Consider the following 12,365-nt stretch of genomic DNA (forward strand, 5'->3'; position numbering starts at 1 on the left):
GCAAATTACTCTAAATCAACTTTTTAAAGGAAGGAGAAAATGCTTCCCATATTGTTTGTTGTTGACGTCAAAGATTGAATGACCTAACTCTGTTTTCAGGTATAACTTGGTAGAAGTTAACCAAATTAGCCAGATGCCAATGTGAACAGGTTGGGTGATTAGCCAGATGCCAATGTGAACAGGTTGGGTGACATACTCTCATCCTTGAAAAATATGAAAAAAGCTACGCCTCTGAAAGAAAACATGACCCAAAAGACATGATACAACATTATATATATACGATATATATATATACACACAAAAGTCTGTTTACCCCTTAATGTTAAGATTTTAAGGACATTTTTGTTCACTTTTGTACAATAAACAATTTGGTACTGTGTTAGGTCATCACATTATGTAAAATGCGGGTCCTGAATCAAAATCACTACTGTACAAAGAGCTCAGCATAGACTATTAGACTTCAGTTCATGTATTTCTTTAATTTAACTCATCACTGCGCAGGTTCACATTGCTATTGTTGTCATTCATTGCCAGTGGCACTTTTCTTGGACAAAGCAGCTGATGATCTGTCAACATTGGTGCGCTGCGAGTTACTGATAAGTGCTTCTTTATCTATTTTCTTTTTTTCCTTGATGTACTCTTGCAAATATGGCAGAATATTGGATATGAGTAAAAAGAAAAATCTGAACATTAAGGCCTGTATTGTGAATGTAGCTTTAGAGGAGGCACTGACTGTTCTGCTGACTGTTGTCAACAGCACTTGGAGTCTCTCCTTGTGCTCACAGGACATGTTGTCTGTCTTGTTAGAAAAAGGATGCTTTTGAACAGCCAGAGAAATGGTTTTGTAACTTTCCCAGACTGCCGGCCCCTGGCCACTCATTGCTTTCCCAATTTGATCTGAGTTCCTTTTTCCGCCTGCTTATCTCACCTCAGAATGTGTCATTTACCGCCCGTGGCATGCTCATTGAGCTAATCTTCTTGAAAGAGTAGGGCATTTATTTTATCCAGAATGCAGTGCTTTATTACCTTGATAAATGGTCATCTGGTGGAGGAGAGCTGCCATGGTGACAGTGGTTTGTGACCACTGAGGATGGCTTCATGCTCTGTGTAAATGAGACAAGATTTGCTTTGAGACTTAAGGCTGCTAATGGGATTGAAGTCTCTCACACAACAATGTCTCTTTCATGATAGCTGACGTGAAGGGAGATCAAAGTTAAGAATGACTTAACCCAGAGCTTGGGTGCACTGCTGCTCATTCAATGCATGTGTAGGAATCACCCTTATATGTGTGTTTAAAGGATTAGTCCACTTTTAAATAAAATTTTCCTGATAATTTACTCACCCTCATGTCATCCAAGATGTTTATGTCTTTCTTTCTTCAGTGGAAAAGAACTGAAGGTTCCAGGATTATTCTCCTTATAGTGGACTTCAATGGTCTCCAAATGGTTGAAGGTCAAAATTACAGTTTCAGTGCAGCTTTAAACGATACCAGATGAGGAATAAGGGTCTTATCTAGTGAAACGATTGGTCATTTTTGAAAAAAATACAACAGTATATGCTTTATAAACACAAATGATCGCCTTGCACGTGCTTCTGCTTTCCATATTCTTCAAAAAGCGTACGCTGTATGTCCTACGCCTTCCCTATTCTACTTACGGAAAAAAACGGAACTGGCGCTGCGTTCGTTCCGTAAAGCCGAGCACACGTTTAACGACTAGTTAAAACATTCTAAGACTGTGCTCAACACACAGCGATTGTTTCCTGCGACTGAAGCAGATTTAAATACTTACACACGGGATTTGAATGCTGACTGTAATCGCTGATTCACGGACGCGTTTGAGCGCGATCGGTCATAAGTTTCAATTTACATTCATAAATCGGCCTTACAATCGTTAAATGTGTCCTCGGCTTAAGTTGAATAGGGAAGGCGTAGGACATACAGCGTAAGCTTTTTGAACAATACGAAAGTGCAGTTTCGATGGTTTCTCTAGATAAGACTCTTATTCCTCGTCTGGTATCGTTTAAAGCCCTTTGAAGCTGCACTGAAACTGTAATTTTGACCTTCAACCGTCTGGAGGCCATTGAAGTCCACTATAAGGAGAATAATCCTGGAATGTTTTCATCTGACTGAAGAAAGAAAGACATGACCATCTTGGATGACATGGGAGTGAGTAAATTATCAGGAAATGTTTTTTTGAAAATGAACTAATCCTTTAAGACCCTGTGACTTATGTTGAATCATTTTTTTTTTTTTTTTGTGCAAATTTTGTTTTGGAATTATATTTTTTTTGTGATAAATTCCTTACAGATAGATTAGAATCGGATTGCAAAAGTTATTCCCACTTTATGTAAATATGCATTTTTAGTTTGTCTTTTAAACATATAGACATATTTTTACATGCCTATCTCCGCCTCATTTCTGCTGCTCACTGATTAGAGGCTGAGCATGCTGTGGCCGTGTCTCACACTTGTTGTCTAATTCACAGGTCCACATGGCCAAGCTGTAGGGTCTGATATTATGTTTCCTGTAGAGGGGGGCACAGGGGCGGAGATGTAGGGACTCACATGTCTGTCAGGTGGTTAGGTTGGATAGAGATAGAATGTAATTGACAAGCCAGACTGACATTGGCCCCAGAACTTGAGGGGGAGGGTGGAAACAAGTATGTCAAAGTGTGTAACAGATGGTCTATGTGGTGTGTTTATACTATAGCTAGCTTAGGGTCAGCCAGTTGTGTAGGTGGGTTAATTTAATTAATTCAAAAAACCTGTGCAGACCAAGCATGCACTCTAAAAATGCTGGGTTAAAAACAACCCAAGTTGGGTTGAAAATGGACAAACCCAGCGACTGGGTTAAATGTTTGCCCAATGTCCTGGGCAGTTTTATTTAACCCAACTATTGTTTAAAAATGACTATATGGCTGGCTTAAAATGAACCCAAAATATGTTGGAAATTAAAAATCAGACACATCATTACTAGAGGCAACGATAATAATCAAAAGGTGAACATTAATTAATAAGCAATTTAATAAATGTTAATTTCCAACGTAATTTGGGTTCATTAATTTTAAACAAGTAATTTATTAATACAGTAATTTTTAAACAATAGTTTAGTTTAATAAAACTACCCAGCAGGTTGGGCAAACATTTAACCCAACCACTGGGTTAAAACAACCCAATTGCTGGGTTTGTCTATTTCCAACCCAACTTGGGTTGTTTTTAACCCAGCGTTTTTTAGAGTGTGCCGCACAAGTCCTGAAAAGTGAAGCCAAAGCGCCTCGATCGCCCCCAGGTGGTTGGTCCCGGTATAGGTCATAAACCCCACCCTCCCCATGTAATGAAATGGGACGTGAGACAAACTAAACGATTAAATTACACTTCAAATAATTATTTTCCAAAGATGGCTTCTGTCATTTTATGTAGTTTTTGTCATGCTGATGTTAGTTCAAGTGTCAGCTTTTTTAAACAAGTTTAGTTTTAGTTAGTTATTTGATGCTATAAAAACAGGGATGTTACATCATGATTGACAGCTGTGATTGACAGCTGTAGTCACTGAGGCACCAAAGGGCTTTTTTTGAGATTTTCGAGAGGAGATTGGAGCTTTAACTGTAATTTCTACATTTCCATAACTGTTTATTTCACTCCAACATAATGAGTTGTTCGGCAGTAAACTATACTAACTGATTCTGCGGGAATGTGGGCAAGGACTTTGATAGCACGCGGCTCCACTTCATGCTCACTACGGCGCAGATTCGGGTCCCGAGTTCACTACTGTGCAGACTCTGGTCTCAAATCAGCACAAAATGTCAGTGCCAAATTGGGACATCGGCGACTTTACCTTTCTACAGTGGAAGCGTGTGGAGGTGCGTCGTCCAGCTTGAAATGTAAATGGATGAAATATAATTTGTAACTGCACAAAAAAGTCACCATATAGCCATCATAATAGGCTACTGTGTTAGTGAAGGAATTTTCCATATTGATTTTTCACAGATGTTTTACCCGTATTTTGAATTACGCATTGCATTGTTTTGTGCTTTAATTGAAACAGAAATCTCTGTTGATGGAAATCTCTGTTAAATATATTCTTGTAATTTTTTTCTGTTGTCTATTCATGTCTAAACTATTTTTGTCATGTTTATTTTTCAATAGCACAGCACCAGTAGATCTTATTTATGGATAAGTACATAATATTTATTTGCACTAGCGTTATAAAAAAGAGCTGCAGGCTTGTGGCTTTTGAAGGTGGATTAACTCTGAAAAAGTCGTTTCCTCCCAAACATTCATCATCTTTCTGAACTGCAGGCTGCATAAGTGTTTGCCAACTCCCCAAGGCTTTGTATAATGTAAAAACCAGCCTGAATATCTCTTGAGTTTCTCTTTAAATCCCAAATGAACTGCTTCACAACCAGTTCCTAGTGTTCAATGTAACTAATTCTCCTCTTTGTCAAGTCAATATTTTGACCTTAATAACTGTGTGATTAAAGATAGCAGTGCCTAAAAGTCATAATTTTGATGGCTTGAATACAACCCATTATAATTCAGCACAGCAGGTGGATTTCACCAGCTGATGCTGCTCATTTCAAACCCTTTATCTCACTTATTCCAATGAAGTCAGACATGAAAAGCATTCATAAAAGGATAAAGGGCAACAACAGCTGGTGAAAAGAAGATTTGTTGCCCAACACATCATTAGACCGTGCCTTGCTTCGCCACGCGTTCTGCTCTTGAATGACATGTCACTCCTACTTTTTCGTCATTCCAAAAACTTCTCACACAAAGCCTGTGGCCCTGGAGCTATGCTGTGGCATCAGTTGTGTAGCATATCAGTTTTTTTCCCAGCCAACTGTGAGACTTTATCCTGCTGCTTTTCTCTTTTAGATTTTCATGTGACGTCTGAAATTAACTTTTAGCTGATATTTTAGCTTTTCTCTCTTTCTGGAAATTGAACCAAACATGTTGAGGACTTATAACCTGCACTAAAACATTTGTCAATCAATGAGAATGTTCCACCCTTTTATTCTTGCATTGAATGCTGCATCTAAAATATTGACAAACTAACTTTTTAATCTGCATACTTTTTTCTTTTTTTTTAACAACAAACCAAGGGTTCTACTAGTTTTTTGGTTAACTCACTTTTGACTAAATAGCTTTGTGCTAATAAAATGTAAAATGGAGTTACTATACATTTCTAATAAAAACCCTTGAAATATTTTCTGAACACAATTTTCTTTCTTTAATTGATTTCCGATTGAGGAGGAGGTTGGGGCAGGACATATTAAAATGGTAGTTCTCTTTTTTTTTTTTTTTTTTTTTTTTAGCTAATAGCATTCAGTGTACATCACAGCCCAGCAAAACCGTGTTTTGCTACTTGCCACATTCCTTATGCCTCTGCGAACAAGACGAACCATCTGTATATTTGGTCCATTTTCCTTAATATATTATAATATTTAATGCCTGTCAACTTTTAGGACTTACACCTAGCATGTAGATGCTAAAAGACTTGGACTAAAAGCTACAAACCTTCTATTTTGATTTAATTTGTTGTCAGATAGTTTGATATGTTTCATATCAGGAAATGCCTCACTTTCCCTGAGAATCTTGCATGGTAAAAAAGCTGATTGTATGACATGTCATCACTTTCCATACATGCCTGACAGGCCACTTAGACAGAAACCATATGTTTTCCGCTGATTTAACTATGTTTTGGATCCTATATTGCAAACTGACCTTTCAACTAAAGGTGTGGCCCTTTCAGGCCAAGTGATAAGCTTCCCTTCAAAAAAAAAGTGGTAGGGAAATTTCTTCAACTATGGAAATATTGTCTTATTCCAACAATAGTAGATGATAATTAGCTGTGTGAGTCACACATCCAAAAATCTCTGTCTGTCTATATAGATGGTTAAGCAGTGCAACATTCTTCCTAATTGCAACTTCCTCTGGCTGTGGTATTGGTCACCCGCTGTTTTATGAGGCATAATAGCTTGTGTGACTGTAGCTCAGACCCAGGATGCTGTATTTCACATGAAAGTATCAACAGGTATTGAGGTGTTACGTTATCAGCAATGAGAGTGACGGCAGACGTGTTTGGTTCTGGGAAGCCAACATTAACATTTACTTTCATTGGCTCTTCACAAGGCTATCAAATGCTACATATTCATACTTGTGGGGACCTTGGAGATTATATCACATATGAGCTTAACTCAAAGCTTTTGTTTCCTGGGAAATCAAGTTTCTAAGAGCATTTTGGGAAACGTAAAAGCCTTTTGATGTTTACAGTCAAAATAATGCATTCAGCCCTGATGAAATGTTAATATACTACTCTATACTACTACGATTTTTATGTTTTGAGGAAGGTTGCATTTATTTGATTAAAAAAAAACAGTATTGTGGAATATTATTACATTTTTAAATAATTTATCTATTTGAATATATTTTAAAATGTAATTTATTTCTATGAAAGCAAAGCTGAATTTTCAGCATCATTACTCCAGTCTTCAGTGTCACATGATCCTTCAGAAATCAGTCTGATATACTGATTTGATGCTTAAAGGGTTAGTTCACCCAAAAATGATTTTTCTGTCATTAATTACTCAGCCTCATGTAGTCCCAACCAATAATACCTTAGTTTGTTGACATTGCACCTTTTGAGGTCCAGAAAGGTACTAAAGACATCGTTAATACCGTTGATGTGACTACAGTGGTTCAACCTTAATGTTATAAGTGACGAGAATACTTTATGTGCACAAAAACAAAACAAAAATAATGACTTTATTCATCAAATTCATCTGTCCACTGTCATACTGCTACGTTATTTTCGTTGCAGAGCTTCGGTGTTTATGTCCGAATGGCAGCTCAGTGTTGGTCGGCTCTGGTCGCGTGAGCAGCACGACGCATGCGTGTGATGCTGACACAGAAGCCGGCCAATACTGAGCCCTTGTTCAGACATAAACACCGAAGCTCTGCAACGAAAATAGCGTAGTAGTATGACAGACGAATTTGTTCAATAAAGTTGTCATTTTTGTTCTGTTTTTGCGAACAAACAGTATTATCATCGCTTCATAATATTAAGGTTGAACCATTGTAGTCACATTGCCGGTTTTAATGATGTCTTTAATACCTTTCTGGATCTCAAAAGGTACAATGTTGTTGCTGCCTATGTGTGGATCAGATACCCTAGATTTCATCAAAAATATCTTAATTTGTGTTCCGAAGACAAACAAAGGTCTTACGGGTGTGGAACGACATGAAGGTGAGTAATTAATGACAGAAATTTCATTTTTGGGTGAACTAATCCTTTAAGAAACATTTCTTCTTCTTATTATCAATGCTGAAAACAGTTGTGCTGCTTAATATTTTTGTGGAAACTGTGATACACTACCATTCAAAATTTTGTGGTAAGGTAAGTAGTTACATGAAAAAATGATTAGGCAAGGACACATTAAAATTGATCAAAAGTGACAATAAAGGCATTTATAATTTTACAAACAACATAAAACATTTTCAATTTTTACAGTAGCTAAAAATTTTGACCTTAGCTAATATGTTTACACATAATATCTCCAAATTGTATCTTTTGTATTTGCAAACAGGGCTTTAAAGTTGATGGTTACATGAAACCTTTCCACCTGTTTGTACTTTAAACAAACCACAGCTCTGCCCTGCCCTTGTAGCTTAATGTCAGCAAGGCTGGGCAAACCAGACACCAAGCACAGAGAAATGCTATTCTTGTGATGTGTTTTCTGTCTTTAGGTGTCCCATTTAATGATTAAACACTGCCTGAAAGACCATTTATGAAAGAGAGATGTAAGGTTATTGGCAGCACTTCCAGAGTTACGTATGTTTGAGACTGACACAGTAACAGTGTTTGCGATCTGGCAGTGTAGTACACATGATATATATATATATATTTTTAAATGCAGTCTAAGATTTCAGCATCTCATTTGCAATAATTGAATTGTTTGTGTGTATATGTATATGTGTGTGTGTGTGTGTGTATGGGGGGGGGGGGGGGGGGGGGGGGGGGGTTAGTGAGTAATCAGCGTGGTGAAATTAAAGATTCATCTTCGTGTCTGTGATGAGTGAAAAAGAAAAGCTGAATATTAGTTTATAAATAATATATATGTTTAATATACTTGGTTTTAATAAATAGAACATTACATAGTGTAAAAATACAAAATAGAATTGTATTTGGTCTCTCTTTTTATGTAATGTTAACTTAACCAGGAAAATCAGATAAATACCAAGTTTAGTTTTTTTTTTCTTCCTTCATATTTAAAACTTTACTATCAAACTATCTATTAATTGTCAAAACTGTCGGTAGAATTTGGAGATGATGAAAACTGAGAGATGTAAAACTTAAAGTTAATGAACTGTGGTTGGTCACTTTACATATCAATCAGATTGTATCTTCCTGTTAAATGTAGCTCTTTTTTTGACAAAAATAAGGTGCAGTATGGACAAGTCAAAAGTATGTAAAATTAGGTTAGGGCTTCACCACTGTAAATCACGAGAAGAGTCTTGGCTAAACCAGACGGAAGAAGTTTCATTGGCTTTTTGCATCTGGCCACTAGACTGTATGTTATTCTTTTCTTTATATAAATGTCTTTTCTTCCTCTATGAAAATGTCATAATTTACAGCATCCTCTGACATGGACATTTTCCAGATATCACGTGTCATTGAGGAGCCAGTGGGATTAGCAACAGGTGAATGCAGGATATTCATAGACTCGCTATTGATGCTATCTCATCACATGCAGATCTGTTGCTGTTGGAAGGTTGCCAGGGCTTGATCCCGTCTGTCTGTACTACTGCAATACCTGTGGTGTTATATTCTTTTCTCCCTAGTTCCTTGTGGATCTTTGTGTCCGGCTTAAATCATTTCTTCTTGAAGATGTTGTAATGTGTTGCTGCTTCCATACTCGCGTTGTATGGAAAATGAAGTCTCATCTGCTCACGTGTCATATGTTAGTCTGTATGAATGAGATAACACAATCAAAATAGGCTATGCATACCATTATCAGTGTTGCTAACCATTAATATAACACTCCCTTCCTCACCACTGACAAAAATACACTCATTTTTGTGCAACTTTTGTACACAGAGTTTGTAACACTGTGTATTTTTATGTAGTGACTTAAAAGCATGTGAACTGTGTATCTTTTGAGATTACATCAGATCTGGTGTTGTCATACTCTGATCGCTCGTTTACAGTAACTCGAGTATTTTAGTACAGAGTGTTGCAAATTCAGATGAGTTATATCTGGATCTCTAACATCTTTTAGCCTTCACAGTGTGTGTTATATTTTCAATTCAGCTGTCAATAAAATATTTTAATTGAAAAAAATGACATTAAATGGAAATTAATTAATCATTATTTGTGTCACGCTGGGTTGACAAAAAAGGATCCAATTGCAGCTGTAAGAAATACTCAGGCAACTTTAAACACTTGATACACAAACAGAACAACCTCCATATAATGATGAGAATGGACAACCAAGAATACAGAGGACTATACACTCCTGCGCAAAAAAAAGAAGAAGCCCAAAATGGCTAAACACTAAGCTTTTAATTGTCTTAACCACAAATTATTGTTCAGGAAATTAGCAAACTTAAAAAGCACTGCTTAAAAAGGTATTGCTATTTCAAAACATCAAAGACAGAATGAAGTTTTGGCAGAAAATGGGAAGTTGTGTGTGGAGTGATGAATCACAATGAAACACGAGTTGCATGGTGAGGCTCCAGAGCCGTGTCTTCGAACATCTGCTGAGAAATATAATAATAAATGCATGGTGAGCTGCAGTACTTCACATTGAAAAGTCACTTAATGCTTTGGAGTAGAGGAGAATATTGCAGAATGGCTTTTTGCCCACAAATGAAGAGTTGTTATGTAAAGAGGAATGATCAGATGATATTTTTCAAGACAATGCTCCTGGTCAGAGTCCAGATTACAACTCAATAGTGAATATTTGAACTCACATTAAACTCAGATGAACTTGGAGACATTTTTCAACTATTCATGAACAGTTTGAAGCCATCAACCTCGAGTGGAACAACACTGACTCTTCTTCCTGTAAAAAGACTGTCTGCAAATTGGGGAAGGCTATTCTGTGCTAAGTTACTTAATCTACAGTATTTCTTGCTAATTTCCTGATCAGTTATTTGTGATTAAAATGGTTAGGACCATTAAAAGATCACTAAATATTTTGCCATTTTTGGCTTGGCCCAAATTTTTTTGCCCAGAAGTGTACGCTGGAAAAGAAATGAAGGAAAAAAAGATAACGCAGCTACAAACAGGTGTGTAACTCAAATCAGTAACTCTATATGGGCGGGAACAAAAAGCCTCTTTCCACTGATTGGTCAACCAAACATCAAACATCGTGCCGTCATCAGTTATTCCTGTTTCGCGCAACAGAATAATAGTCATCCGCTGCTTAAGTGTCAATGCAGCAGTCATAACTTTTGTTTTAGGCAATACGCTCAGGTTATTTTATTAATATTGAGTGTTCATTGATTTCACTCAAAACGGTGTGTTTTATTTTCTCTGTTAGCTAAACTTCCAAACCAAAGCCACAGAACTGTTGTGCCACTGACTCGCAGCATAGGAGCACAGAGCGGTGCTTCATTCCTGAATGAATCCGAGTCTTTGAATGAATTGGTTGAGTGAGTGATTCAGTGACCCATATATAGACAGCCACTTTTTTATTCCTAAAAAAAAAATCAGCATTTTGAGCAAATCGGTTGAATCGCCTACTGGCGATAATTCATAATCCAAGTATTGTTTCATTTTGTCATTCATTTCATATTTCTGTATTCAAAATGTTATGTTTAAGACATTATTCTCATTACATTATGCAATTGCAGTTGCTGTGTAAATGCATTTACTGCCCTCTGAGCAGCATTAAACTGCATAAAAGCATCTAAAAGCAACTTCAGGTGCAGCTTCTTTGCCACCTTTGCAGTGCAAAGATGGTTTTGGTTGATATTGATTTAATTGGTAACAGCCTATAGTGTCACATAACCCTAATTTAATTGACTAAATTTAAGAATTTAACATTTAAGATTACATACATATTAAATAAGCTTAGAAAAAGGTAAAAAAATACCCCTGAAAATATTTTCATTTACAGGAAGTATAATTTCTGACAGTGATAGATCACAATAAATATAAAAAATACTAATCATCTCTGGCTTTATTGTTCAAAGTGTTAATAAATTAATGTGTTAAATTGACAGCATTATGTTGCAAACCATGATAGTTTACATATTTATTGTAATCTTCTTTATAGAGACTTTTTGTCTTCCTAGTAGTATTTTCATTAAATTATTGAATATTAATATTCACATTTTTTGTGATTTCTTTTTTTAATGGAACAATCAGATATGTGAAAAAAAAGTTGTAGTAATGTTTATTTTCTGACTCAAATCTGATATAATTTATAGGTTGTAAAATCCGTTACTAGCCACAATTGTATGGAAATTATGCTTTTGTTTCAGTCAGAGTGGATTAGATCAGATGTGAACAAGTTTTGGAAATATTAGATTACACGTTTTACGTCATTCAGTATGCAGTACAATTGTTTTTTATTTGCAGCATGCAATAATTCAGCTGTGCAAACTTGTCCTTAGATGCATGCATACAATTTACTCACGCCCCCACACAATCAAACACACGCATTTTCCCCGCAGTAGTGTTTGTGCCCTTGTACGCACACCCTGCAGTCCTCTGTACACTTCACACATTCATTCTGTCTTTTGTAGGACCACGGCTGCTCGCTGTTTTGTTTCTGTATAATGAAACAACAACTGCTGTCTTCAATGGAGGGTGAGAGTTCACATTTAAATCTATTACCCAGTTAGAACATGTGACCACACTGGATTCAAACGCAGATTAAATCTCAGCCGTACTCTGATATATTGTTTAGTCAGTGACCAAACAAGCATGGAGGATGACACAGTTTCAAACCTGGATGACTTACTTGTGTGGAAGATATTTTGAACAACGTTTCCACTCTTTCTGTTCATATAATTGAATATTTTTGGGAGGTGAACTATCCCTTTAAGGACAAAACACTAGCATACTACTATTTCTGTAGTATATACTGTGCATAATACATAGCACATTTATCTAAATGTGTATTACGCATTTAGAGCACGCTGTGTAGAATATTACACCCCACAATGCAATTGACTTGATTTTTCATTTTCAATATGATGAGTCAAGATTAATTTGTTCTTATTCACTCAGGTTAAGAGCAATGTACTAACGTACGTTCCTTTGGGAAATCTTTTCAGGAGGATAATCGCTTAATCACATAATTTCACAATATTGATGTTACCAGAGGTGATATGACAAACACATGAATCCCAAA

The 12,365-nt window shown here is 36.4% G+C and overlaps 1 protein-coding gene across 3 annotated transcripts in view; it reads left to right on the forward strand.

The window, feature by feature from the left end:
- Positions 1-12,365, forward strand: part of wnk4b (WNK lysine deficient protein kinase 4b) — a 72,953-nt gene that overhangs the window by 2,676 nt on the left and 57,912 nt on the right. The window contains exon 1 of one of the 3 annotated variants that reach the window (XM_048197773.1): positions 11,780-11,818. The exons of the other annotated variants lie outside the window; for them this stretch is intronic. The gene's annotated coding sequence lies outside the window, so the exon portion shown is untranslated. Of the gene's footprint in view, positions 1-11,779; positions 11,819-12,365 lie in introns of those variants that run through there. 3 annotated transcript variants of the gene reach the window in all.

Source organism: Megalobrama amblycephala, linkage group LG1 (assembly GCF_018812025.1).
Source record: "Megalobrama amblycephala isolate DHTTF-2021 linkage group LG1, ASM1881202v1, whole genome shotgun sequence".
Taxonomy (NCBI): Eukaryota; Metazoa; Chordata; class Actinopteri; order Cypriniformes; family Xenocyprididae; genus Megalobrama; species Megalobrama amblycephala.